The sequence below is a fragment of the Fukomys damarensis genome, unplaced genomic scaffold (assembly GCF_012274545.1).
Source record: "Fukomys damarensis isolate Sample0158 unplaced genomic scaffold, DMR_v1.0_HiC HiC_scaffold_12, whole genome shotgun sequence".
Classification (NCBI taxonomy): domain Eukaryota; kingdom Metazoa; phylum Chordata; class Mammalia; order Rodentia; family Bathyergidae; genus Fukomys; species Fukomys damarensis.
The window spans coordinates 52,270,770-52,298,347 of record NW_022900924.1 but is presented as its reverse complement, the minus strand read 5'-3'; the positions used below and the strand labels follow the sequence as shown (position 1 = coordinate 52,298,347).

At 39.0% G+C, this 27,578-nt stretch overlaps 1 protein-coding gene across 8 annotated transcripts in view; it reads left to right on the top strand.

Moving 5' to 3' along the window:
- Map3k13 (mitogen-activated protein kinase kinase kinase 13) overlaps positions 1-27,578 on the top strand; it is a 151,486-nt gene that overhangs the window by 41,355 nt on the left and 82,553 nt on the right. Inside the window, exon 1 of one of the 8 annotated variants that reach the window (XM_010624221.3) lies at positions 20,303-20,543. The exons of the other annotated variants lie outside the window; for them this stretch is intronic. The gene's annotated coding sequence lies outside the window, so the exon portion shown is untranslated. Of the gene's footprint in view, positions 1-20,302; positions 20,544-27,578 lie in introns of those variants that run through there. 8 annotated transcript variants of the gene reach the window in all.

The window sequence follows — 27,578 nt, the reverse complement described above, 5'->3', positions numbered from 1 at the left end:
TAAAAAAAAAAAAAAAAGAATCACTGTATTGTACTGATAGGACAGATCCTACAAGCATGTGTACTGGGGAGGTAAGGATCCTGGGGGCCACCTTTCGTATATGCCATGTGGACTTGGAGATCATGCAAATCCTACTTGCAAGGAGAAATTACTGTCTTATTAAAGATGGCTTCTGTACCTCAAAAAGTCAGTGTAGTGCATTGCTTCTGTATTTTTTCCTCTCACCTCTGCTGCAAAGGAATGACTCCCAGCAGGGTATTTTAAAAATAATAATAATAATAATAATAAAAACGGGATAGTAAAAAATAGGAAAGTAAAAGCTATACCTAATCCCACCACACAGCTTTAACCTGAAACCGACTGTAACTAGAAATAACTTTGCCTGTGCTAGCTAAAGTGACCTTCAGTAGCAGGAGCTCCAGGCATGGCTGCTGTTAGTGTAAAGGTAGTCCATTTCCACAAGGTCAAATATAGAGTAAAACAGTTCCAGAGTCGGGTGTGGTGGCGCACGCCTGTAATCCCAGCACTCCGGAGGCTGAGGCAGGAGGATCACTGTGAGTTCAAGACCAGCCTGGGCTACATAGTGAGATCCACGTGAGTCCCAACTACATAGTGAGACCCTGTCTCAAAAAACAAAACAAACAAACCAAAAAACAGTTCCATTATTTGCTTCAGCAGATAGAACAGATCCCAAATTTACCCTGATGTATGCATTTGCATCATTTGGTAACTAGTGCCGCATGCTTCCCCCATGCAAGGCCCTTGGTGTGGTACTACTCAGTTTGGATTGCTTGTGGTGGATGTCGGTCGGACCTCAGGAACAAGCGCCACCCTCTCCTGCTAGCCCTGCTGGGGCTGGGAAGCGGAGAGAGGCATATGTGCCCAACACCTGCCAGCCCTACTGTGTCGAGTTTTTCAGGATGTTTACCAGAAAAGGATTGGAGTGTGAGTAGGTAAGTTAGAAGGAAATTTTGAAAAGGAAACACCTGGGCCTGCTTTATAGGCAAAGGAGAAGGGCAGCCAATAAGAAGAGACTGAAGATGTGGTATCTTTTATCTGTGCCACAGGAGGTGCTCAGTATGCGGTCCAACCCCTCTGCTCACAGTCTCTGCTCCCTTTTTTCTTAAACATGTATTATACTGCTCTACTACATGCCCTTCGTGGAGGGAGCTACCACAGCAACCAAACTGAGCATGCTCCGGACTCCTTCCCTCCCATGCCCCACCCAGCAGGGAAACACATCAGTAATCACTTCCTCCAGTCTTCTTTCCTCCACCCTGCATCAACCTTTGGCCCTTTCTCCCTTGACTGTGCCCAACACAGAGCACCTCCCTAATCCCGTTTTCTGCTTCCGCGTTGATTGCTTTTCTTCCTCTGTTGATTGTCCCCTAGCTCGCTGCTTGTTGATGGCCTTCAATTCTCCTCTGTTACATTTCCCATGGTGGCTGCCCAGATCTCTCCTGCTCTCCTGATCTTAACATTCCAGGTGACAGTGCCTCCTCTAATCTCACGGGATTTCTCAAATTCCTTTCTATGCGTCTCATAATTTTTGACATACTTTTTTAAAAAAAAATTTGCCACACACACACACACACACACCCCTTCTGATAAAAGCATTTTAATCCCAAACACTCCTATATCCTGAATGTTTATTCCAGCCATACTAGTGAAAGGACACATTATGTAGTATAACATAGTGTACAACAGAATCATTTCCTTAAAATTAGAAAGGAAAAAAACTGTGACAAGTTTTTGTTTTACCTCACATTACTTATTTGTGGAGGTATGGTGGCAACACTTAAAATCTACTCTCTTAGCAATTTTCAAATATGCAATACATAGTGTGTTGTAGATTGTATATTGTCACCACATCATACAACTTTTCGAATTTATTCCTCCTAACTGAAGTCTCCCAATTTTCCCTGTATCAAGTGTTTTTAAAGTTAAAATAGCAATGAGCATTTATCACTTTGGCAATATTGAAACTTTCTCCCAAAGCAGTGCTTCACTGATAATTTAGAAATTCAGACTAAGAGAGAAAATAAAATCACAGAATCCCTGTATCAGAGATAGCCATGGTTAAAACTCTCCATGTTCTTGTCATATATATGTGTGGCATCACCAGGTACTTGTGACTGCACTACCTTCCTTTTTTCACACTTTGTCATGAATATTGTTTCCTGTTTTTACAAATTTTAGTATGTAATTTATAAAAATTTTAAACATTCTGTTGTATAGTTTTATATAATTTATTTAACAAATCCTCCATTGTAGAAGTATTATATTACTGTATTCCTATGTTTTTTATTTAAACAAGTATGATGAAATTTTTATGGCTAGATCCTTTTTTCTTTTTTCCTTTTTATTGAGTTTATTGGTGTATTCCAGGTATACAGTACAGTTACATTCATTACTGGGATCTTGTACCTTTACATGACAGGTCTTGGTTCTCATTTTTTCCCCTTGTCCCTGCCCTCCCTTCACCCCCTCTTTCCCTCCCCATTTACAAACACTTTATTTTCATTTTCTCATACTTTTTTTCTTTTCCCTTATTCAACTTCCCCCACCCTTCCCACTTTCCCTACACCTTTAGCCCTTTTCTTCCTATTTCACATTGTTAATTATCCCATTAGGACCTTGTATACTATTATAGTTTTTCACACCAGAGAAACTATTCGGTATTTACACATGTGTGATTTATTTATTTCACTTAGGAGTGTATCCTCAAAATGTACCCATTTTCCTATGAATAACTCTAATTTCTCATTCTTTATGGCTGAGTAGTATTCCATTTTATAGAAAAACCACATCTTCTTTATCCAGTTTCCAACTGATGGGCAAATGGGCTGTTTCCATGTTTTAGCTATTACAAACTGTGCTGCTATAAACATAGGTGTGCATATATCACTATGATATAATTCTTTTAATTCTTTTGGAAAGATACCCAGTAGAGCTATGGCTGGGTCAAATAGAACCTCTAGTCCCAGCTCTTTGAGGTATCTCCATATTGATTTCCATAGTGGTTGCACCACTCTGCAGTCCCACCAACAATGGAGGAGGGTTCCTTTTTCCCACAACCCCGCCAACATTTGTTATTGGTTGATTTCATGATAGCAGCCATTCTTTGTAGGGTGAGGTGAAATCTCAGTGTTGTTTTCATCTGCATCTCTCAAATGACCAGTGATGTGGAACATTTTTTCATATATTTATTTGATGCTTTTACTTCTTTGTCTCACAAATGTCTGTTCATTTCAGTTGCCCATTTTTGAATCAGGTTTTTATATTTGGGGGGCTGATTGTTTTGAGTTCTTTCTGTATTCTAGATAATAGTCCTTTGTCTGAGGAGCAGCTGGTAAACATTTTTTCCCGCATTGTAGGTTGTCTCTTAGTTCTGTTGACGGTTTCTTTTGCAGTGCAGAAGCTTTTTAATAAGATGAGATCCCAGTTGTTGATTCTGCTAGTTCCCGTGCTGCTGAGGATTTGTTCATAAAATCTTTTCCTATGCCAATGTCTTCCAGAGTTCTGCCTAACTTATCTTCCAGCAAGTTTAGTATTTCTGTTTTAATATTTAGATCTTTAATCCACTTGGATTTTAATTTAGTGTATGGTGAGAAATAAGGGTCCAGTTTTAATCTTTGGCTGGTTGAGATCCAGTTTTTCCAACACCCTTTATAAAAGAGGCTATCTTTCCTCCAGTGGGGATGGTCAGCTCCTTTGTCAAAGATGAGGTAGCTGAGTACATCTTGATTTGTTTTTGTGTCTTCCAATCTGTTCCACTGATCCTCAGGTCTGTTTCTTTACCAGTACCATGCTGTTTTGTAACCGTGGCTTTGTAGTATAGTTTCAAATTGGGAATTGTTATATGGCTAGATACTTTTTTTAAAGAAAAAAATTCTGATTATTTAAATTCTTAAAATTGAATTTGGGGCCAAAAGATAATTATCTTTTAAAAATGTTTTTAATTTTAATTTTTTTGTTTTTAAAAGATAGTGACATTTTAAGCCTACACATACCTGTTGCCACATTATATTTCAAAAACGGTATATCAGTTATTTAAACCTGAGCAGTGTTCAAGTACCTGGTTTGCTATGCTCTTTCCAAAGTAGTATATTACTTTACCATGCAATAAAACAAAAGATCCTACCACTTTGCAAGAAGAAGCTAGTATCTTATTTTGTTTTAACTTGCATTTCTTTGATTCTCAAGTTGAACATTTTTCTGATTAGCCATTGCATCTTTTTGTGCAATTAACTATTCATGAACATTTTCCTTCTCCTCCCTCTACTTTATTAGTATTTTATCTATCTTGATAGTTCTTGAACTGTCAAGTGTATTTTCTTCTGATGGTTTGGAATGAGTTTTTCTCAATGTAAGGGCAAGTATACTTGTTTTTGCCTATAAAGGAGACTAGAGGTTATCTGTGTGTGTGTGTGTGTGTGTGTGTGTGTGTGTGTGTGTGTGTGTATGTGATAGTTCGACAGCCACTTACTAGTATTCTGTGTGGCTTACTTACTCTGTTTCTTTGCGTGTTGCCTTATCGATCATCATTCAGGATCCTGAAATAACAGTTTAGAAGTAAAATGTGACATTTACCTTGGTCTTACAAATTATTTTCAGTAATATTAGTGTACTGTGTTTTCTCTTTCAAGTTTTTCCAGCATAGTTTTTGTGTCTGCAGTAGGTGTAGCAGCAGCAGCATTGTTTCCCTTCAGTTCAGAATGCACTGAGGCATTCATAGGGGAAAAGATAAAGAAACTTGCCCTAAATGCAGGAGCTCACAGTGGAAGCTACTCCAGAATGTAACTTCAGCCTGAAATTTGTGATGATTCTATTGCCCAAATAAACACTGAGCTGCAACAAATACTCTCAGGGAAAATGCACTTTATTTTTCAAATGTTGCAATGGTTAGTAATTACTAATAGAATATTTGACTTTTTTTTCTGGAATCTTGATTTTTCCTCTTGCTGCTTTTTGTGTTTGTTTATAGTGAAAGACACTTCAAGACACCAGCCTCTTTTCAAGAGGAGTGGCCTTTCAAAGATGACCATTTAATACAGAGCCTTGAGTAATTTAATAAATTAAAAATACACACTAGAAAAATGTGGCCTTGTCATGTAGAGGTACAAGATCCCAACAATGAATGTAACTGTACTGTATCCCTAAAATGTACCAATAAACTCAATTAAAGCTGGGGAAAAAAAAAAAGAAAAACATGGCCTTTTAGGCTGCTGCTTCCATTATGAAGGGTGTTCCATGGGACTCCACTTTGCTAATCTTCAATTCAGGTGCATCTCCCAGAGCATGTCTCCGGGTCGTAATAGTCCCCCTAAAGTCAGACAGCCACTGCCTTAGTCTGTTCAGGGCAGGAGCACGGAGTACTACCAGGGCAGATCTGGGGACACAGCTGCTTTGTGTCCCAGCTCCACTGCTGGGGGTAATTAAGTTCCACAGGCCAGGAGGGGTGACTGTGACACAGGCCCAGTGGTTGTGGCTTTTGAGAGGAAATAGAAGAACCCTTGTTGTTCTGGCCAGTTGAAAGATAATGAAATGGTGAGTTCAATAGCAGTGAGGGCAAGTTGTTCTAAACCAGGAGCAACCAGAAGCCAAAAGAAAAACATGTAAGCAATGGCTTCTCTACCTTTTATTACGACTGACTCAGAGTGAGAAAGAACAGACTGAGAGTCACCAAAGTGAAGATAGTCTGGAGTGGTTTCTCCTATTCTAAAGAGTCAGTGTTTTTGAGGTGTTCTTTCACCCTTACTTCTATCTCAGTTGAAAAACTGTATGTGAAGATGCATTAAGAAAGCTGTGAATGGTAGTGTGTACCTGTCATCCCAGCACTCTGCAGACTGAGGCAGGAGGATAACAAGTTTGTGCCCAGCCTAGGCTGCCAGTGATCTAGCAAGACCCTGCCTCAAAGTAAAAATAACGAAGGGTTGGGGATGTAGCTCAGTGCAAAGGTCTTGGGTTCGACTCCCAGTACCACAAAAGGAAAAAGAAAAGAAAAGGAAAGTTTGCAGTTCTAGATGGTATGCTTCTTCAAGACAGGGACTTGTATTTATCACCAGATTTTAGCTCCCTTGCCAGCACAGACAGTATTCAACAACCAAGTAAATCAAGGAAGCTAATTACCACTTTGTGTCTCACTCTGTCCTTTCGTATCTCCCTAAAACTGCCCCTTTCTTCATCTGCTCTTTAGCAGTCTGTCTGCATACAATGAAGTTGCAACAATTCTTTCTCCTTGGCCAGAGCAGGACTTAGGAGGTTTCTGATAAAGAATGATTATTATTGGTAGTCGACACAGGAAGATCCCTAGACTGAAGACTCGGGTGATTTTTTAAAAAGATGGAAGCATCAAAATTTTTCAGACTCCCTCAAAAATATTTTTAAAATGAGAATTGAAACTACATTTCCAGGGCCTGGCTTTCTAATTAAGTTTCAACAGGGCACTTATGAGCTGATTCAAGTATTTTTTGAATCATGTTTGCTGTATTTCCTAAGCACTTAAGTAATCAGGACCCTGCTTCTAGAAGTCTTTCGTGACTTGTTGAGTCTCTAACCTTAATTGCTTGAATTTGTTTCTTGTTCGTTCATCTTTATTATAGTAATACTGATATAGGGACGATTTAGGACATGAAATAGGATCTCCAAATGTTATAAGGGAAATATTATAATTTCCATCCTGTTAGATGTCTAATATGCCAAGTTTATGTGCTCTAAAATTGAAGAATAAATTCCAGGAACAACAGAGTTTAAGAGAAGGAAATGTTTATTGAGAGAATAGCTCCTGAGAGGCAGGAGGGGTCCTGAATGGGTAGCAGAGGACCCCACTTTACAGGGAAATTTATAGAGCAAAACCCACATGGGTACAATGTGGGTTAAAGCTGCAATCAACCAATAAGCCTACAAGCATAGTCGCTTAGGTGACGGTGATCCAGTGGGGAAACAAGTCACGTAACGAGTGTGCATGGAAAGAACAAAGACTTTTTCTAGGAAATGGTAGGTCCAGAGGACTTGGTCACCCTTCAAGGTGAATAATGTCTATCTAGACTTCATTAGCTGTTACCACTTATCTTGTCTGCTGGGTAAGTATGCAGGCCTCTTCATTTCACCTTTATCTTGAGGCCTGGTCCCCAATGACTGCATCTCTGGCCACAGTTGTGATGTGTTTTACCTCTGTCCTGACTCTCTTGAGGGCCCAGCCCATTCGGACTGCCTGTAATATTTCTACCTAACTTAGCTGTCTATAATAGTATCTTATAGTAATGCTAGTATTTTCTCTTGTGTTAGATGCAGATAAGTTTTGAGACAAAACACATGATTTTAAAACTTTTGTTCAGGATAGCAGTCTGTGTCCCAGAAGTACTCAGTAGATCTTCATTGATTGTGGCAAGGAAAGAAAGAGGCAGCACTCAGGGTCATTGTTCTCATACAGATAGAAGATGCAATACAAAGAACACTCAGGAGACTTGGGATCAATTCGTGGTTCTACCACAAATTCCAAGGCTATGGAAAAGTCTCTGAGCCTTAGTTTCCTATTCTTTAAAAAGTAATAATACTAAAGGGAACAGAACAGAATGAGTTTTAAAGTTTCAACTCCTGGACTCTGAGTTATCAATTCTTCTCAGAAGGTCTTTGGGCAATCATTGCTTATTTATTTCTATAGCAGTATACCACCCCATAGCAGGATATATTAGTTGGGATACAAATTAAGCAGCAGGAGCAAAATCTCAGAAAACCGGGAGCTCAGAAAAAGGGAGAATGTTATTTTGCTCTTGATTAACAAGTCCTAATGTTGGCAGGTAGTACAGTTCAGGTAGCCTTGATTCAGTGGGCTAATCAAAGGCCAAGGGTACTTCTGTTATGTTGCTCTGCCATGGCCTGAGGTAGTGACATCATCTTCTGGCAGCTGATCAGCTGGGAGTGTGGTGGGCCCAGAGCTCAGGACAGTAGCCTTCCTGTAAGAAGACCTGCAAGTTACAAACATTACTCTCACATCCCATTGGCGAGAACTTATGTAGGAGGTCACAGCCACAGCCAGGAGAATAGAGAAGTCTTTAGCAGAATAGCCATGTACCACCTAAACTTTTTAAAGTAAGCGTGAGGGTTAAGGATTCTCTAAAAAGAGAGAAGATAAGATATTGGTGGACAGTGCATACCATTATGCTTTTTTGATATGACTTTAATCCACTATAACAATTTAAAATTTTTTGTTTATTGTGTTTCTTATCCACTGAAATAGGCTGAATCAGAATCTATAATTTATCCCTATATGTATACCCAACAACATGTGTTAAAGTAGTTTGAACATAGATTTCATGCAGTGAATATCTGTATATTTGATTTATATATTGGTTTTTCACAGTATATAAAAACAAATAACACTGTGCCCAGTCCCCTTTCCTACTTTTATACTCTGCTCTTCTTATTCCTTAGAGAGTGTTACATGGAAAATTTTAATTCTCAGTCTAATTGAGGAGACTGGATCAGAACCTAGGAGATAGTAAAATTTTGAAATGAATTATAGATTGACTGATTGGGGGCAGGTTACTACTAGAAGCAACTTCTGTATTTTACTACTACAAGTCACAATTTTGTTTTGTTTTCCCAGTACTGGGGATTGAGCTCTGGACCTTGCACTTGCCAGGCAAGCCCAGTGCCACTGAGCTGTATCCCCAGCCCCACAAGTAGTAATAAAGCTAGGACTGCCCTGTTTTAGATGGTATAATTACATGTAATGGACACCAAGAGTTTTCCAGGAAGGATTTATTATTTGGTTTTAAGTATATTGCCAGAATATAATGTTTAATGATATTAATGAATATTAAATATTAAAATGGATTTTTTCCTTGAAAGATTTTTAGGTTCTGTCTTCTTTACTCCCTTAATTAGTGGTTTTGTTTTTCTTTATCTTTTTTGTGGTACTTGGGATTGAACCCAGGTCCTGAACTATATCCCCTGACTTTCAAGTTCCCCAGGCTGGGCTCAAACTTGTGATTCTCCTACCTCACTCAGCCTCCAAGAGTACTAGGATTACAGGCATGTGGCACCATGCCTGCCTCCTTAATGCATCTTAAGAAAGAGATCGCTTAAAAAAAAAGAGAGAGAGATCGCTAACGTACTGAGTATGAATCTTCACAGTATGAGCCTATGAATGGAGAGTCACATAAGATTCATTGTCGAAACCAATGCCGCTGTTGACTGTTTCAGTGTTCACATCTTATCCTCTCCAGTTTCCAGCCTTTATCTGCTGTACTTGTGTACTGTCTTCTCACATCGGAATAAAAAGTATTAGTGTGTGCCTTAGCAGTTCTGTGGTTGATAGGAGGTACCTCGGCAGAGTTGTTCCTGCTCTCTCCTATCTGGTTTCCCCAAATCCTTCCACCGAATGGTGCAAGTCCAGCCTTCCTCTGTATTGAAACCCATGGAAACCATCCAGCTCAGCGTGATCATTCCGTCTGAAAGAGCGGAGACCTAATCCAAATCCTGGGTAAGAGAGTGGCAGTGCACACCGGGAGTGGTAAAACAAACTCCAGCAGAAGGGTAGGCTATGTTTGTGTAAGGACAAGCCTTTATTCCCTCTACAAACATGCCACCTTGCCAAAGACAAGCAAATCACAAGTACAGTACTAGTTATAGTCTGGGCTGGGAACAGTGGCTCTGGGCCTCTCCTCAGCTTCACACCTCCTTCCCAGAGCCCTTGCTGAGGTTTGCTGTAAGAAATTTGTCATTGAGGTATTTTTCTCCAAGGGATTTCCTTAAGGGGCACGGACACATTTCTCGGCTAAGGGCTGGTTCTTACCTCTCTGTGACCACAGAGGAGAGAAGAGAATACCATTCTGTACCTAAGTTATCCCCTGGGATTCTGGGGAGACAAATCCACCATTTCCAAGACTGGAGGAGTTACAGGGATGCTGAGTGTGTACTAAATGTTTTGCTGTGGATAGAATAGTCCCAGTCAAGGAAGAATTCCCGCCTCAAATTTCTGTTCATTTCTTTCTGATATTTTCCAACCTCAAGTAAAACATTGCTATTTGCCCCACTAATTTAGTGTTTTCACCATTTTGTACAATTACTCATTTCACCAAAGCTCCTTGATACCAGAAACTGGCTTTCTCATCACTGCATTGCCAGGTTTTAAAGTTCATCTTCAGTGGGCTGGGGTACAGCTCAGTGGTAGAAGGCTTGCTGTGCGTGTACAAGAGCTGGGTTCATTCCTAGCACTGTAAAAATAAGCAGATAGAAAGGTTTCATCTTGCCGGAGATTTAGCTCAGCGGTTCTGTGGAATTGCCTTGCAAGCGCAAGGACCTGAGTTCAGTCTGTGGTACCAAAAACAAAGAGAAAGATTTCATCTTTAAATTTTGTTAACAAAGAATGTCTAAGACCAGACTCGTTACCAATGATTATTTTTGGAATTTAGGAAACTGAAACTCTAAAATAGAAAGATAAAGAAGATATTTTAGCACAAAAGGCATAGTGTGTTATATGGAGCCTGTAAAATAGCAAGAACATAGATACGTATTAAATATATATATATCATAGAATAGTGATTTTTTTTTACATTTTGAAACATGACCCATATAAGAAATATAACTTTCAACATGTCACACAGGTGACAGATATATTTCCTGAAACACTATATTTAACCTGACCACTTCAGCTGTGCTATTTTCTTCTATTTTAGCTCATTTTAAAGATGCTAGTATTGACCCACCAAAGTAATTTCATGGTCCACTAATAGGTTACAACTGCAGATTAAAAATCATTTCCTTAAAACATCCCTTATATATCATGTAAGTCAGGAACATATCCTGGTCATCATTTTGAATCAAATAACTTGTTTACCTTAAAATGGAAAAAGACCATTATACACAAATTCTAAATATTTAAGCATATGAACAAAACACAATTGTATTATTCATTTTGTTCTCACACCAAACAGTATGTATATTATTTTTTCCTTTAAATTATCAAAAAGTATTATGCAATCATTTTGACATATATAAAAATGTTTTTGACTGTGGGTGTATATTTTCTTGTTGGCCTCCTTAAATAAAATTGATATAGGGCCGAGGATGTAGCTCAGTGGTGCTGCCGCCTGTCTCGCAAGTACGAGGTCCCGAGTTTGATCCCTGGTACCAAAAAAAAATCAACATATAGTAAATTACACATATTAAAAGGGTGTAATTTGATGCTTTTTTATTTTTTAACATAACTACAACCAGGGACCTACCACCTCAACCAAGAGAATGGATAGCACTCTTCAGGAACTTCCTCAGACCCCTTTGTCATCTCTAGAGTACAATTTTCTAGAATTTATTTAAATGGAATCACAGAGGATGTACTCGTACCTGGCTTCTTCCACTCAGCATAGCTACACTGAGGCTGATCCACATTACAGCACATGTCAGTAGTACCTTCCTCTTAATGCTAAATAGTATTCCCATTGTATGGATACAAAGGGTGATCAAAATATATGGTGGATGATTAAATTTTTAAAATTCATTAAATTAGTCCCCCTCAAAATACTCTCCCTCACTTCAAACACTTATCCCAAAGTTCTTGCCATTTCCTGAGCCATTCTGAAAGGCTTCTTTCGTGTCTTTATGAATGTGATCAGAAATATAGCGAATGCTTCTGGTGGTGCTATCTAACAGAAAGAAAGGCTCATAAAAACATGGCAGTGTGTCCTTATCCACCATATTCATCAGATCTGGCCCTGTATGACTTCTGGCTCTTTTCCAAATTAAGATGGCCGTAAAAGATAAATGTTTTAAACCAATTCAGGACATCAAGACAGCCAGCACAGCACAGCTAGCATAGTTTATTCATTCACTTGTTGGTGGATGTTTAGGTTGTTTTCATTTGTGGACCATTTCACGTAAATGTGCTATGAATGTTTGTGTATGCATTAGCCTTTCTGTTGCAGGGATAAAATGCTTGGCATACACAACCTAAAGGAGAAAAAATTTATTTTGACTCAGTTTCAGAGGTTTCAGTCTGTAGTTGGCTGCCTCCAAGGCAGAAGTGGCATGGGGGCAGGACAGGGCAGAGAAAGCCAGGAAGCAGAGAGCAGGGGAAAGATAAGTGTCTTCAAAGGAACATCCCTGGTGACCCACTTCTTCTAGCTGCCCTTCCCTCCTAAGAACACACTCAGCTGTAAACAAACTCATCAATAACCTAATCGTCTTCCAAAAGCCCCACCTCTGAACACGTGAGCTTTAGGGCTGGGGGTCTTTTTATCCAAGCCAGAATAAATGTGTTCATATAGGTGAATACCTAAGAATAGAATAGCCATGTCACAGAGCAAGTGTGTGTGTAACACATTAAGAAACACAGACTGTGTTTTAGCAGCTTTTCTAAATGAGAAGATGAGGCAGCAGGCTTCTTGATAAGATCCCCTGAAGTCTGGCATGGTGGCCTGTGCCCATATTCCTAGCTAATCGGGAGGCTGTGGCAGGACGATCTTAAGTCAAGACCAGCCTGGGAAATTTAGCAAGACTGTCTCAGAATATGAATAGGCTGGGGATGTAGCTCAGTGGTAGAGTGCATGCTAAGCCCTGGGTTCAATCCCCAGTATCAGCAAAAACAATAGCAAAAACAAAGCACACAAAAAGACCTTCTGGGACAGTCATCTTCTCTTGCGCCATACCTCTAGCATTTAGCTTGCTCTTTCACAGTGCAGTTGGAGCACCTTGGACCTGGGGGTCAGTGATCTTGATCCTATAAACCTATGAGATTATTATGTTTTTAAAGACAAAGCTGGATTAAGACCTTTGTGGTCCCAAACAGTGAAAAATACCTCTTGCCTGCATATTAAGACAAAATTATTAAACAATGCTAAGTGTATAATATATATAGTAAAGCCTGATAAATTATCATTTTCTCAGAAATAACAACTTTGATTCACTTCATGAAACATATCCCAACAAATTGGTTTTTCATTTGCCTATTACTGTTCTTACAGCGTCACAGACGGGACTGTCAGGCATCCCTGAGAGCTTGTGCATGAGCCCATGGATCATACTCTTAAAATAGGCTTCTTTCTCTTCTTCCCTCTTGTTTTGTGTTTTGGGATGGGGTCTCACTATATTGTTCAGGTTGGCCTCAGACTTGCAATCATCATGCCTCATCCCCCTCAGTGGCTAGAATTACAGGTGTGCACCACCATGCCTGACAGCATAACTTTTTAAATGGATGATTATACATATTTCATCATATCTCATTGTTTTTGTCTGGTTACTTCTAGTGTGAGTCCCATTTAAATGGTCTCTTTTTCTTACATAGATTGGCATAATTAGGGAATAGGTTCTGGTTTGTTTTTGTTGTTTCAGTTGTTTGTTTGGTTTTTTTTGGTTTTTTTTGAGATAGGATATCTCTATGTAGTTGAGGCTGGCCTTGTACTTAAGGCGATCCTCCTGCCTCAGCCTCCCAAGTGCTAGGATTACAGGTGTGCTGGCTAGAGAATGGATTCTGGGGTCTACTCCTTTTTTTTTTTTTTAAACTGGCTTTGTGACTGAGCTTTCCTATGCCTCCCATTCCTCATCATAAAGTGAGATTAAAAGATCTACCTTAAAACACTATATGAATAAAATGAAATGTTTATGTGGGGCTCCTAGCACTATGCTTAACAGATAGCACAAATTGATGATTTATAGCTATATCATTGTACTCAGCAGTAATGCTTGTCATCATTAGTGGAAGAGTGTAATGGCACAGATTATTCAAATTAGCAAATGATAAAATAACTTTTCACTTGGGACAAAGAGGTTTGGTCAGAGAGTCTTTACCATTGTATTTATATTTTGCTTAGGTTAAAATCCCTTCCACATACATAGACTAATCATAGAAGGAGAAAGACCTAAAAACAGATATTTAGACAAGGAAAATTGGGAGTTGACTTTAAAGTGAAATCAGGAAAAAAAAAAGATCACAGGAAAAATAGATTTTTATAACCTTTAAATAGCAGACAAAATAAATTATTATTGACGATCAAAATTACAATCTGTCAACCTCAGAGTAAGACTAACCAATGAGAAAATGCATGCAATTTAGATGAAAAAGATAAATGGAGTTATGTCTTTATGAGGTTATTGAGTAACATAACTGACATTGGTTACCATGTTGACTATACTACATCTATAATTACCTTCATTTTGTAGGAAGATGTAGAGCAACTAAGTAATTTTGCCCAAGATTTCAGGTTTAACTTTTTTTTTTTTTTTTTGGTACTAGGGATCAAACTGAGGTCCTTGTGCTTGCAAGGCAGGCAGTGGAACCACTGAGCTAAATCCCAGGCCCAGTTTTAACATTTTTAAAATCCTGTATTAATTGAGGTGAACATTTAAAATATTTCTGTGAAATTCACAACTTTAAAATGTCATTAGTAATAGCCTGGCACAGTATCATGTACTTTTAGTCCCCAGTCTTTAGGAGGCTGAGACAGGCTCTCTTGAGCCAAGTAGCTGGAGACCAGTCTGGATAACATAGTGAAACCCTGTTTTTAAAAAATTAAATAAATAAAAGGTAGAGCTTAAAAATGTTGAGCATTTGATAATGATAAAGTGGGTACAGTAAAATGAGAGTCAGAAGATAGAATTTGAAAGTTAATCTACAAAAATACTGAAATTGTTCGTGTCAGGAGAGGAACCCCAGTGGTGTGTAGAATGTGATTTTAGCCCAGCTTTGTTGAGTGTGACAGAAGACAATTAATGACACTGCTGATAAGGACTCTCTTGGCCGCAAGTGGCAGAACCCGTAAGCACATGTTGAAGTTTAGCTCAGTAAAGCGGCCGGGGCAGAAGGAGTCCATGCCCTTCTGAAGCCAAGAGCCCAGCGGATGTTCACTCTGTGGTCCGGAAGCTGCCTTCTTCCCTTTCCTCTGCTCTAACGTGGACAAAGATGGTAGCTCTCTGCTGACGTTGTCCTTACAGCTCGCTCCCCAATAGCTGTAGCCGACATCTCCGGATGAGTCCGGTGATTTTAACCATTATGGCTGAGAAGATGGGGTAGCCAGCATGCGCCACAGGCTCTCTTTGAGCCATGGTTTCTGTGGGATCTGAGCCGCACAGCCTGAGAGCAGAGGCAGAGGCAGCGCCTTCAAATGCAGGAGATGCAGAAAGAAACTTGCAAGGATGGATGGATGCCCACTACTCTCATGCCTCTGTCTGCCGTTATGCTGCCTGCGCTGTGAAGGAAAGTGGAAGTGACAACTTGTATTTAGCTAAAGGGGAGAAATTAAAATAGCATTGTAATAGAAGTCAGATGGTTAAGGGTATCTTTTCCAAGAGCTCCCAAAAAGTAGTTTTTCTCCCTCTCCCCTTCTCCCTGTCTCCCCTATGTATCGAAGCCACTGCCTCGTGTATGCTTAGAACATGCTCTACCTCTGAGCTACATCCCAGCCCCGAAAGTAGTACGAATTTTACATGAGTGAGTATTATATAGATTTCCTTTTGTGAGTCAGGTGTGATGGTGCATTCCTATAATCCCAGCACTCAGGAGGCTGAGGCAGGAGGATCGCTGTGAGTTTGAGGCCTGCCTAGAATACATAGTGAGTTCAGGGCCAGCCTGAACTACATAACAAGACCAAGTCTCAAGAAAAAAACTCCCCCTGCTCTTTCAATATGTAAAATGCCTTTGTAAACCCATTATATTGTTAGTCCTACAAAAGTTTGATGTATGGCCCTTACCATAGTTTGTATGTTATTAATGTATTTTGAGGATATGGAATATTTTATTGAGAAATCCATTGGCTTTTGATTTGCTCTAGTGCATTTACATTATAGATCAAGAATTCTTACATTCCTCAGACAGGGATAATCATTAAAACTTCATTAAGCTGTTAAAATTTATTCTAAAAAAAGATTTATTCTAAATGTCATATAAAAACATAAGAAAAATTGCTTTTCCAGATGTCTAAATGTTTTATTATTCTTTGAAAAAAATCAAAGAGTTCAAATCCAGTTAACTCATGACATATTCTTCTAGCTTTACCACACTTATATGTACCTTTAGTGTGTGTTTGTGTGTGTGTGTGTGTGTGTGTGTGTGTTACTAGGGGTTGAACCCAGGGCCTTGTGCTTGGTGGGCAAGTGCTCTACTGACCTACATTGACCTATACCTCCAGTTACCCCCACGTCCTTTTTTTAAAATTTTGAGACGGGGCTTACTAGGTTGCTCAGGCTGCGATCTTCCTACTCAGCCTCCCAAGTAGCTGGAAATACAGTTGTGTGCCACTGCACCTGGCTAGAGTTTTCTTTTATCATAAAGATGAATGTAGAATTTTCTAACATGAAGCTTTTGTCTTTTAAAAAGTTTATAGGTGTTACTAGTATAAGTTTTTATGTATACTTTTTGAAAATGATTTGAAGTGTTTATCATGAAAGAAATATATATGTATATATATATATATATATTTATATAAATGAAGTTAACAAAAGGGAAGTCAAACTCAATACAAAGAAGAGAAAATCAAAATGCTAACAACAGAACAAAAGCATATACCAAGAACATGAACTTGGCTCTGAGCTTGCCAGCAGTAGGGACAAAAAGAAAAGGAATTCAGTGGATGACACTATTGTCATCTAAAAAGACACACAATAATTCTTCAAAAACACCAAAATTCTCCCTGGTACGAAACTGTAATACAAGTTCCTCATGTGAATTTCTTACATAGGAGACGTTATGCAAGGTAATGACTAGCACAAAAGCAGTATGCCTCTACCTTATGAAAAAATCAGACTCAGTGATTCTGCCAAGGGGTGCTAGGCTACTAATGTTTAGACACCATGTAACTTTCTGATTCTCTCCCTTAATACAAGGATAGCATTTAATGATACTTAGAAAATGTTTTTCCTTAGATGTTTCTTAAACGTCGTCACTCTCAGGTAAGCACATAATCAGAGTTGACTGGAAACGATGAATAGTCAGCTGAGGTCTTTGAATATTGGGATTCACCTGCTTGACTAAGGAAGGATTCACGTACTCTGGAACGGAAACAGGGAGGGCCAGGGTTGACGTTCTAACACACAAGTGGAGAATTCTGACCACCGCTCTCACCTAGCAAACATTGTTTTCCATGTTAGTTGGTATCATTTTATACAACCTATGTCTTAATGTCAAAAAATAAGCTGCTAAACCAAATGAACAGAGTTCTTAATCAGCTAATTTAACTAACTCTAGGTTTTTCTATTCTCTGAGAGAGTACAGTATTCCCCAATCTCCTGAATAAAAAAGGACTTAAATGAGATTTTCTTTGGAAGAAGCGTCACTGATAGATATTTTTTTTAATTTCCTGAAAAGATCTGTTCTAGTTTTATTGAAAGCAAAATAAAAATATTGTTTTCTTTCCAATAATTTTGATTCCTGAACTGCAGATCTATTAAAAATTTCCTTAGACTGACCTGTGTACTTTAGATAGTAACAACAAACAAAAACAACTACTATGTTATTTATTAAGTATCTTCTATCTTCCAATCCTGCACTGAACTCTTTACTTTTGTTATTTTATTTAATTCTCATGTGATAGTATAGCCTCTTATTATCCCTGTTCTGCTCAGGAGGAAATGGACACTCAGGTATACCTGGACGTTCATAACCCGCAAGCGGCAGACAGAACGGGATCCCGGGTCTCTCCCAGCCTTTGCCCTACATGCTGTTGTCTGTGAAGTAATTAAGAGTCTTGTGCATCAGCAGTTGAGGTTACTATACTATTTCTTTTTCCTAGTATTTCACCATAAATTGCAATTGAATCATAATACTTTGAACTTCTCAAATTCTGGAGCGTGTTTGGGTGTGTGTGTGTGTGTGTATGTGTGTGGCAGTGTTGGGGATTAAACCCAGGCCTTGTGCATGCTAGGCAAGCTTTACCACTGAGCCACAGCCCCAGGCCAGATTTGGGTTTAAATGAGTCATTTTCCTTTTTCAAAAAGCCATACTTTTTTTACAAAACACAAAAATTATAATAGCTCATATTGGGTGTGTGTGTGTGTGTGTGTTTGTGTACATAAGTATGTGTGGTACTGGGGATTGAACCAAGGAGCCTCCCACTGAGCTATGGACCCAGCCCTTTGTATTTTCCATTTTGAGACAGGGTCTCCCTAAGTCAATAAGTTGCCCAGGATAGTCTTGAACCTTCCACCCACCTGTATCAGCCTCCCAGAGTGCCGGCACTAAAGGCGTGTGCCCCTGTACCCAACAACTCGTATTCTTACAGCAGAATAATTATGCCTTAATTTCTATACTTATATTTTATGTAGTAATAAGTTTTTAAGTATCTTCTTGGATAAGGAGACCAGAGTCATCTTCCGGCCTTTAATGAGATTTGAAGAGGTTTATTTGGTTCTTAAAAGAGCTTCCTCACCTTGATCATGGTTTTGTAGTCCTCTGCGCATAGCACACCCACCATGCTAAAAGAAGAAATTACTGACGATGATGGAACTTGATTTGATATTTCTAGAGGTGCCCTGTCCCATGTGGTAGCCAGCACCTACCTGGACTATTTATTTTTAAATTTATTTAAGTGAAAAAGTTAGTTCCTCAAACATACTGAGCATGTTTCTGGTGCTCAGTAGCCCAATGTGGCTGTGGCTTTAGTGCAGGTCATGAACATTTCCACCACCACAAGACATCCCCCTGGGAGCACGGCTCCAGGGTGTGGTTCTCATGTTCCCCTCCCTACCTCTCAAGAGTGTTAATGTATGGGTTGTTTTTTTCAAAATGAAAACCTCAATATTCAGGTTTAATTGCAGGGTTGACACTTTGCGATAAACAAGTGGGTTTTGGGTTGCAGTTTGGGCACTGGTCTAAAAGTTTCATCATCACCATTGTATAACATAATTGGCTATTTTAAAAACATGCTGTACTTGGGGTAGGACTGACACACAAAAAGCTATGTTTAAAAGTATACAACTGAATGTACTTGTCGGCCATCTGTTGACAATAAAACTGTGTGGACTCCTGAGTCCCTCTAGTCATCTGTGTGATTCGAGGAGAAAAAAGTGTTTTTTATAAATCTGATTCTTTTAGTGTATCCTAAATGGCTATGGTTTTGTTTTGTTTTTTTCCAACAGGAAATATAGTTTATTTACACCAGCAGCCAGAGCAGAGGGTGTGGTTGTTTCTAAAAGAAATAGAGATGCATATTCTCCATCTCCTTTCCATATATTAATTCTAAAATAGTCTTAGTATGTTAGACATACTGATACAGGCCTATATGGTACGCGCAGGCCCACTGGGAATGTGCCAATGCTCTATCAGCCTAAATACACCTATCTTACATGGGTAAATGTCCTTGATCCCTCTTTTCTGCAGTGGGATTCCCCAGGAGAACATCACCCTGGGTGTCTGAGCGGTGTATAAAGTATTCCTAGGGAGTTTTCCCTTATCAGACGTGGGAAGCACTGTGCAATACCTACTAGAGCTCAGGTTTGGGCCCTTCGTCGTGCCGTACAGAACGGGCAGCAACTCTCTTCGCTGTACAGATAATCTCTTTGAAAGATAGGGCAGAATGTTCTTGGTCACACAGCTGTTTTTGCTGTTATTAGTGACTCCTTCCTGAAATGAAAATTTGCCGGAAGATTCCTTCTGAGCCCTTCTGGTGCCATGTTGTCACGTCAGAGGTTGGATGAACCAGTGAGGAAACGCTGTTTAAATATAGCAGAGGATTTCTCTCCTACATTCACTTTAGCACATCATAAAGGTCAGGAACACATTATGTTATACGAAACATTCAGATTTATGTACAATTGTTTTAAATATTTGCATTTCATTTCCCTACTCACTGTTATTATTCCCATGACCCCTTTCCTTATTATTTTGGTTGTACAAGTCATAGTATGGGGTGAGTTCATGTCTCGTGGTCACTAGTTTCAGAGTCTATTTTCTTGACTTTGATTTAAAAAGAAAAAAAAATCACATCGGGCATGTTCCTGGACAGAAAGGAAAGGGTTAAAGAAAACAGTTCTAATGAATAAAAGATGATTTTCTTATATATGCGTTTTTGGTAACATTGATCCCACCAAAATTCTATTTTGATTCTTTCATTCAATAGCAGCAATAATATTTTCGTGACTCGCAGCTCTACACACACGCGCACACACACACACACACACACACACACACACACACACACTCTTCTCAAGCTGCCAGTCTGTGGTAAGGCAGTGGCAGACCCCTGATTGGCGGGCAGTGTTTATTCTGTGACCAGATTCCTTCTAAAAGAAGGCAGGCCATGCCTGCCTAGATCCTATTGGCTGAGATACTCTGGGCCCGCCCCACCACCTTTTTTTTTTTTTTTTTCTTTTTTTTTTTTTTTCATGGCACACACCAGAGCGAAGTCTGCGCGGAATCCTAAAGCAGCCCGATTTACATCCATTCATGAATCTGTGACGTCAGCAGTCCTCCGGGTCGTCGGTGGTGGGCTGGGGGACTGTGTGGGTGGAATCCCCCTCCCGCTCATCCTTCTAATTTTGCAAGTCCCTTTAACCTTCCATCTTTTCAAAGCAAGAAAATGGAACAGCATGTGTAGGAATTCTTCATTGTTGTGAGTATTGCACCCTCATTTTCTGTTGCACCAGCATTTATCTCGTAAGGACCGCCGGACACTGTTTTTGTGATTTGAGGCGATTATAAAACTGATATTATTGCGGGAGACAGAGAGGCAGAGGTGGAGAGAAACCCGAAACCCCGTTACTGCTGCAGCGTCCGAAACTGACAGCTGGTTTTCCTCTCCTGTCTGCCGGTTAGACGTGGACATTTTTCATTTACTGATCTGCACGTTACCTCTGGATGCCGGCTTAGCTTTCCTTCGGGGAGATCCGTTTCTCTTGGAGACGGTGTGGATCGTGTTAGAGGGAAAGTGGAGAGGACCAGAACGGGCCGGGAAGTGGGGCCGGCCGGGCAGAGCAGGTTCCATCCTGCGAGCGCTTGTCCTTCCTGCCGCCGTCCTATCCATCGCTTCTCACCCTTCACCTTGCCTTTGTTTCATAACAGTCAATATCGTGCAGTTGCAATTTGAAACAGATGACTACGTCTTGTTCGACCATTTTTCAAACGCTTGCATGATGCGGGCTCTAGGGAGTGTATTTGGACATATTTGTAGCTTTTGTGTGTCTGTCACTCTCTACACTTTATTTATACTGCCCAAAACCTAAAAACCTGGACCAGAGGCATAGGAGGAATTATTCTTACATTCTAATTTTAAAAATATCTCCTAATGAAGTGATTTCTTGCTATTTTCCAAAATTATACTGTGTAGAAATACACACGAGTATTTTTCTAAGACGAACTTTCTAGCTGAAAATAGTTTTTTCTGCCATGGTTGGGAAATCATGAAGTTCTGATACGTTCCATGTGTGAAGTTGGCCTGTTAGTTCGCTTGTAGTTTTAACCAAAAGTATGTGTGATTGAATTTGTTTTCCAAAGCTTTGGTTTATTCTGGTGGAATTGTGATGTTAAAGAAAAGGAATTAACATTTTGCCGTGTTCTACCCCAGGGGCAGCTCTCAAGCCAAAGAATCTAGTAGCATTTTTCAACTACCTCACTTTGGGAAATTTATATACTAATCTGAAACACGCACTTGATTTTTCTTTCCAGTGAGAGAGAAAGCAAAAATGCCTATTATTTCTTCTCCAGCCTTGTCATGTATAATATGATAATTTCATATTCTAATCTTTCCTTGTGAAGCAAGGCATCTAAATTATGGCTATCATGAAATCTTTTGAATTATTCTTCTTACAAATTTTCCAAGTATAAACTCATTTAATTTTAAAATTACCATATGTAAGGATGGAACATTTTCTTTTGTTTCTCAGATTGACATTGCCCTCCCTCATATTGATTTTCTGAGTGCATTTGAACTCACTACAGTCACAGAGGAAAATCTCTGCCTAATTCTAAATCAGAGCTAGGCTCAGACAATTGTGGTTTCATATTTTGTTATTTTTCATTTGCTGGCTTGAGCAAATGAGATAATAATTTAGACATAATTTCTTATGTTTGTAAACATCGTGACTCATTTCTGCATTTTCTTTTTTTGTGTACCTCCTGAGATTTTGTTGAAAGTAGCAATTTCAAAGTTATTTTAAATTATTGGAGTCCACATGATCTAAAGGCCAACTTATTGACATTTTAAAAAATTGTGCTATCTAATCAGACTTATCTTGAGACATATTTCATCAGATTGTATCTTTTATGTACATTTTGCCAAAAAGAGAATTTTATTTCCATGAAGGAAATATGATCTTCCCTTGGCTTTATTAAAATAAAACCATCCCTTCATGTAGAGGTACAAGATCCCAACAATTAATGTAACTGTACTGTATCCCTAAAATGTACCAATAAACTCAAAGCTGAAAAAAAAAAATAAAACTATCCCTTTAAGGCAAGGCACAGAATGCATGCAGGATCCTCCTTTCTCTCCACTCCTAGAGGCTGTGTCCCAAATTATTATTTCATCCATAGTGTACTTGTAGGGAAAAAACAATAACTCTTAATTGTTTAATATCAAACAATAAAATCCTGTGTATTAGTGACTATCAATAGATGGCTTTCTGTTTAAAAATTGAAGCTACTCCAGAAGTAGGAATTAATCTATTTAAGTAAACAAAGTCAGTCAAACCAAAGCCATGTCCTGGGGAACTGTCAAAAGAATGGTTCCTAAGGGCCAGAGGCCACATGCACTGGTATATGACAGCACAACCATGCTTGGGATGGCAGAACCGGTCAGTTTGGTTTGCACTGTCTGCCTGCCCTCTTTCTGTGTACTAGAGCTGAATTAATTGTGGCGGGGGACTGCGAGTGAATCAAGAGAGTCAAGATGACCACTTCTGATTCTTGTAATTTTGATTAAATAAAGAACATTCCCCAAGAACACTCTGCTGCTTAAAAAAAAAAAAAAAATCATTCAAAGGCTATCACGCCCCTGCTCTGTGTCACTTGTTATTCTGTCAAGATGTGCACATGCAGTCTTTACTCACAAGGAACCTGGAAGGTTAAATTCCCAGGAATAAATTATTACATTAGCATTACCGATAGAAATTTTCCTTCCTGGTTTCTTTCTCACTACTCAGTGGTTTTATGCAACCAGCACCACTGTCAATTTTAAAGCATTTTCATCATCACAGAAATAAGCCACATAGCTATTAATAATCACTCATCATTTCTCCTCGCCCATAGGTAACCCTAGGCAACCACTCATCTGTGTTCTTTCTATTTAGATTTGCCTATTCTGGACATTTTATATAAATGCAATCATTTATATATAGGGTCTTTTGTGATTAGCTTCTTTCACTTACTGTTTGCAGAGTTCATCCATGTTGCAGAGTGCAGTACTTATTTCTTTTTATCACTAGACAGTATCCCAGTGTGTATGGACGTACCACGTTGTGCTTACTCATGTGTTACTGGGCATGTGGGCTGCTTCTACTGTTTAGCTATTAAGAATAACTTCCATGTACATTTATGTACAAGCTTCTGTGTAAACATGTTCTCACTTCTCTGGGGAGCAGAAGTATTGGGTCACCTGATAACTCTGTTTAACATTTCCAAGAGACATCAAACCCTTTCCCGCAGTGGCCGCACCATTTTACATTCCCATAAGCAATGTATGAGGTTTCAATTTCTTTACACTGTCATTATTATCTTTATTCATTAGTGTCATCTCTTAGCGAGTCTGAAGTGGTATCTCATTGTGGATTTTGTTTGTTTGTTCTGTTTTGTGGCTTTTTTTGAGAAAGCGTCTTGCTCTGTAGTTCAGGCTGTCCTGGAACTTGCTGTGATCCTCCTGCTTCAGCTTCATGAGTGTTGGGATTACAGTCACGTGCCCCATGCCCAGTTCACTATGGTTTTGTTTACATTTCCCTCATAGCTAACAATGTTGAGCATCTTTTCATGTGCTTATGCATATTTTAGAGAAATGTCTCTTCAGACCATTTGCCTATATTAAAAATTAAATCAGGGGCCAGGAATTTAGCTCAGTGGCACTGCATCTACCTCACAAGGTCCTGAGTTCAATTCCTGGTACCAAAAAAAAAGAAAAGAAAAAAATTAAATCATTTATGTTTTTATTGTCCAACTCTGGATATAAACACTTCATTGATTATATGACTTTCAAATATTTCCTCTCATTCTGCAGATTGTCTTTCTACTTTCATGGTATTATTTGAGCCAGTCTGGGCTTATGATTACGTACCACCGGATAATCCTTCTTTGCCCCATCTTATCTTCTGCTGCAGTTTATTTTTTCTTTTGTTTGTGCTTTTGGTGTTATATATAAAGCAACTTTGCCTAACTCGAGGTAATTAAATCAGATACAAGTTTAAATATTGCATAATCTCTTATATGAGATATACAAAATATGTAATACAAATGAGAGCAAAATAGAAGATACATTAATAGGAAGTGGGAAGAGATTCAGATGGTTCCTCAAATTACCTATTCTGTTGTTTCAAAAATATATTTACTATTATTTTATTTATACCATTCGTTTCACTTAGTTCACTGAAAGTTTTGTGCTGTTTGTTTCTTCTTAGTAAGAATTTTTTGTTAATGTTTTGTACTCTGAGTAACCACTTTGAAGATAATGATATATAGTGTATTTTTGGTCTCTTATTTTCTTACAAAATTTTCATCTTACATAAAATAAAAAATAAATCTGGAGAAATCTATCACTCCAGTGTTTTCTTCTAGGCATTTTATATTTTTAGCTCTACACTGGTCAATTTTGGTGATATGAAGGGAGTTCAGCTTCATTATTTTGAATGTAGATATCCAATTGTTACGGCAATATATTTAAAAGACCATTCTTTCCCCAGTTGTATTGTATTAGCATCTTATCAGAGAACTTAAAAAAAGATACCACGCACCCATCTCTAGCCATTCATATCTTCTGATGATTCTGACATGAAGCCAGGGTCGAAAACTGTTGGCATGGATAGAGGTTTAGTCTTAGACAAGAAAAGAGACACTAATATCTGAATCAGGAGAGAGTATGAGGGAAATACAGAATTCTGGAAAGAAATGAGGAAATAAAGGAAAATTAAGAAGACTCACACAGGAAAGGATGGATTTTTGTTGTTAACCACTCAAAGACCAAGGCTATCATTGGACGTTCACAAATTATATCACATTAAGGGAAGAGGAGAAGCTAATTTTCCTTACCTGCTTTCTATATACCTATAAATCTGTTGGGAGCTTTTACATACATTATTTCATTTCACATATAATCCTCATGATATGAAGTAGGTATTATTATCCCCATTTTACAGCGAGAAAAAGGACTCAGAAAGGTTGCTGACCTAACCTAACATACTATATGGTTGATCTTATAGTCAGTTTTCAAATCCAGCTCCAATTCTTAATCCCATTCTCTTTCTTCTGTATACCATGGATTCTGAGCATCGAGATCTTCACTAGCACTGCTCTGGGCTGGACCTGGGGAAGATAAATTGGATGGTTTTAATGTAGAGCTGCGGGTTGGCCCAGAAGGTGCAGTGCAAGATAAGAAGATGGGGCAAAAGAGGATTACCATGTGATAGGAAATCATGAGCCCAGACTGGCTATAGGCTGCCCAGATGCAACCAGCAGAAAAAGCCCTAAGAAGATTGAGAGCCAGTACATTGGGCATCAGAGAATGACTGACGAGGTTGCCAGGGAGACCACGATGGAAAGAGAATGAACCAAGTAGATCTGGCAAGTGTAGAGGTTCTATCATAGACTTATGTATTTCTTTCATCAACAAATCCAGTATTCACTGAGCATTCACTGTGCCTTCTAGGTCCTGGGTACACAGCAGAGAATAAAACAGACAAAAAGTCTCCCTCCTAATGGAGAACGATGAGCAGTAAATAAGTGAAGAGAAAAGAGGGTGGGGATTAGAGAGTTCTGGGGGTGTGGTAAAGTTTTTTATTTTAAGGGATTTTTCATTGTATTATTTGTAGATATACTCAAAGAGATTAAAGACTCATCAAACAGGCATCAGTGGTTGATAGAGTCAGGTGCCTTAGATATGTGAAAACATCTTCCTACTAGCCTAAAGCTCAAGCGAATGTTTAGTACTAACTTCTCTTGTTCACCAGTTTATATCAGTGCCTGGCAGAGAACAGACACAAATAAACATTTGTTTATTGTGTAAGTGCCTACATGGGGAGAGAAGACCAGTGATTTTTCTGCTAGGTGGAGACTGCCAGACAGGGTTGGTGCTTGGAGAATTCTTTTAAACTTTACTTGCTGCCCACTGGGATCCATCCTCCCAAACGTGTGTGTGTGGATGTGGATGTGGGTGTGTGTCCTTCCAAATATCACCAGGAAACCACAGCAAAGTGAGCCATGGGTCACGATGGGGATATATTCTAGTTCTCAGATGACTGGGCAGAGAGCCACCAGTGTAGACAATCCTGTATGCACTTACATTTCTTTTGCTTTTTATACTTTAGCAGCAGATTCACACACCTCACAATGAGAAGAGTGTTGAACTCTTGATTTGTAGTTAATGAGGTTCTGTTATGCAGCCATCTGCCTTCTTTGTCTAGTTGATGCTTATACTGAAATATATAAAAATGAACACTTTTTAAGCTGCAATAAAGCACCTTGAGGCAATGGGAAAAGAATTGGACTAAAACTACTAGGTCCTACCTAGCAGTCTCGGATCACCCTTGGCAAGGGAGTTACTCTCTTAGTTTTATATTCCTTCAGGTTTGATTGTAGCATATATGAAGAAGAAATTGTTCTTAATGATTGCAAATTCCCTTTCTAACTGATAAGGTAGAATTCTGGTTAACCACCAATATCAGATAGGCAAGTGCCAATTTCTAGGACAATCTGGCTAGAACGGTGGTGGCGAACCTATGACATGCCTGTTTTTGTTTTTTTTTTTCTTTTTATTGAGTTTATTGGTACATTCTAGGTATACAGCACAGTTACATCCATTACTGGGATCCTGTACCTTTACATAACAGGTCTTGGTTCTCATTTTTTCCCCTCCCTGCCCTCCCTTCACCCCCTTCTCCCCTCCCCATTTACAGACACTTTATTTCCATTTTTTCATTTTCTCATATTTTTTTTTCTTTTCCCTTATTCCCTTTCCCCTACCCTTCCCACTTTCCCTACACCTTTAGCCCTTTTGCCTGTTTTTTTTTCAAGACCAAAGATGTTAATGTGTGAGCTGTTTTCTCTAAACTAAAACCTTAGTATTCAGTTTGAATTGCAGTGTTAGCATTTTATGATAAATAAGTGGGTTTGGGGTTGCAGTTTGGTCACTCGCCTCTAAAAGGTTCACCATCACTGGGATAAAATGTATTTTTATTCAAATGTTTGTTTACAGTCCTTTCATAGGGGTGTTTAACCTCCCTGGGATACTGCTACAACTGAGGAAAAGGAGAGAGTACCCAGAGTGTTTCAAATGGAGATATCTGGTGAAGGCAAAAAAGGTTAAGTTACTGTCTGATATGCCCACGGACTTCCCGAGAAGCAGGAAATATAGCCCTGATCAAATATGGTCTTGCGGGCTAGGGATTTAGCTCAGTGATGCCACTGCCTGCCTCACAAGTTCAAGGACCTGAGTTCGATCCCCGATACAAAA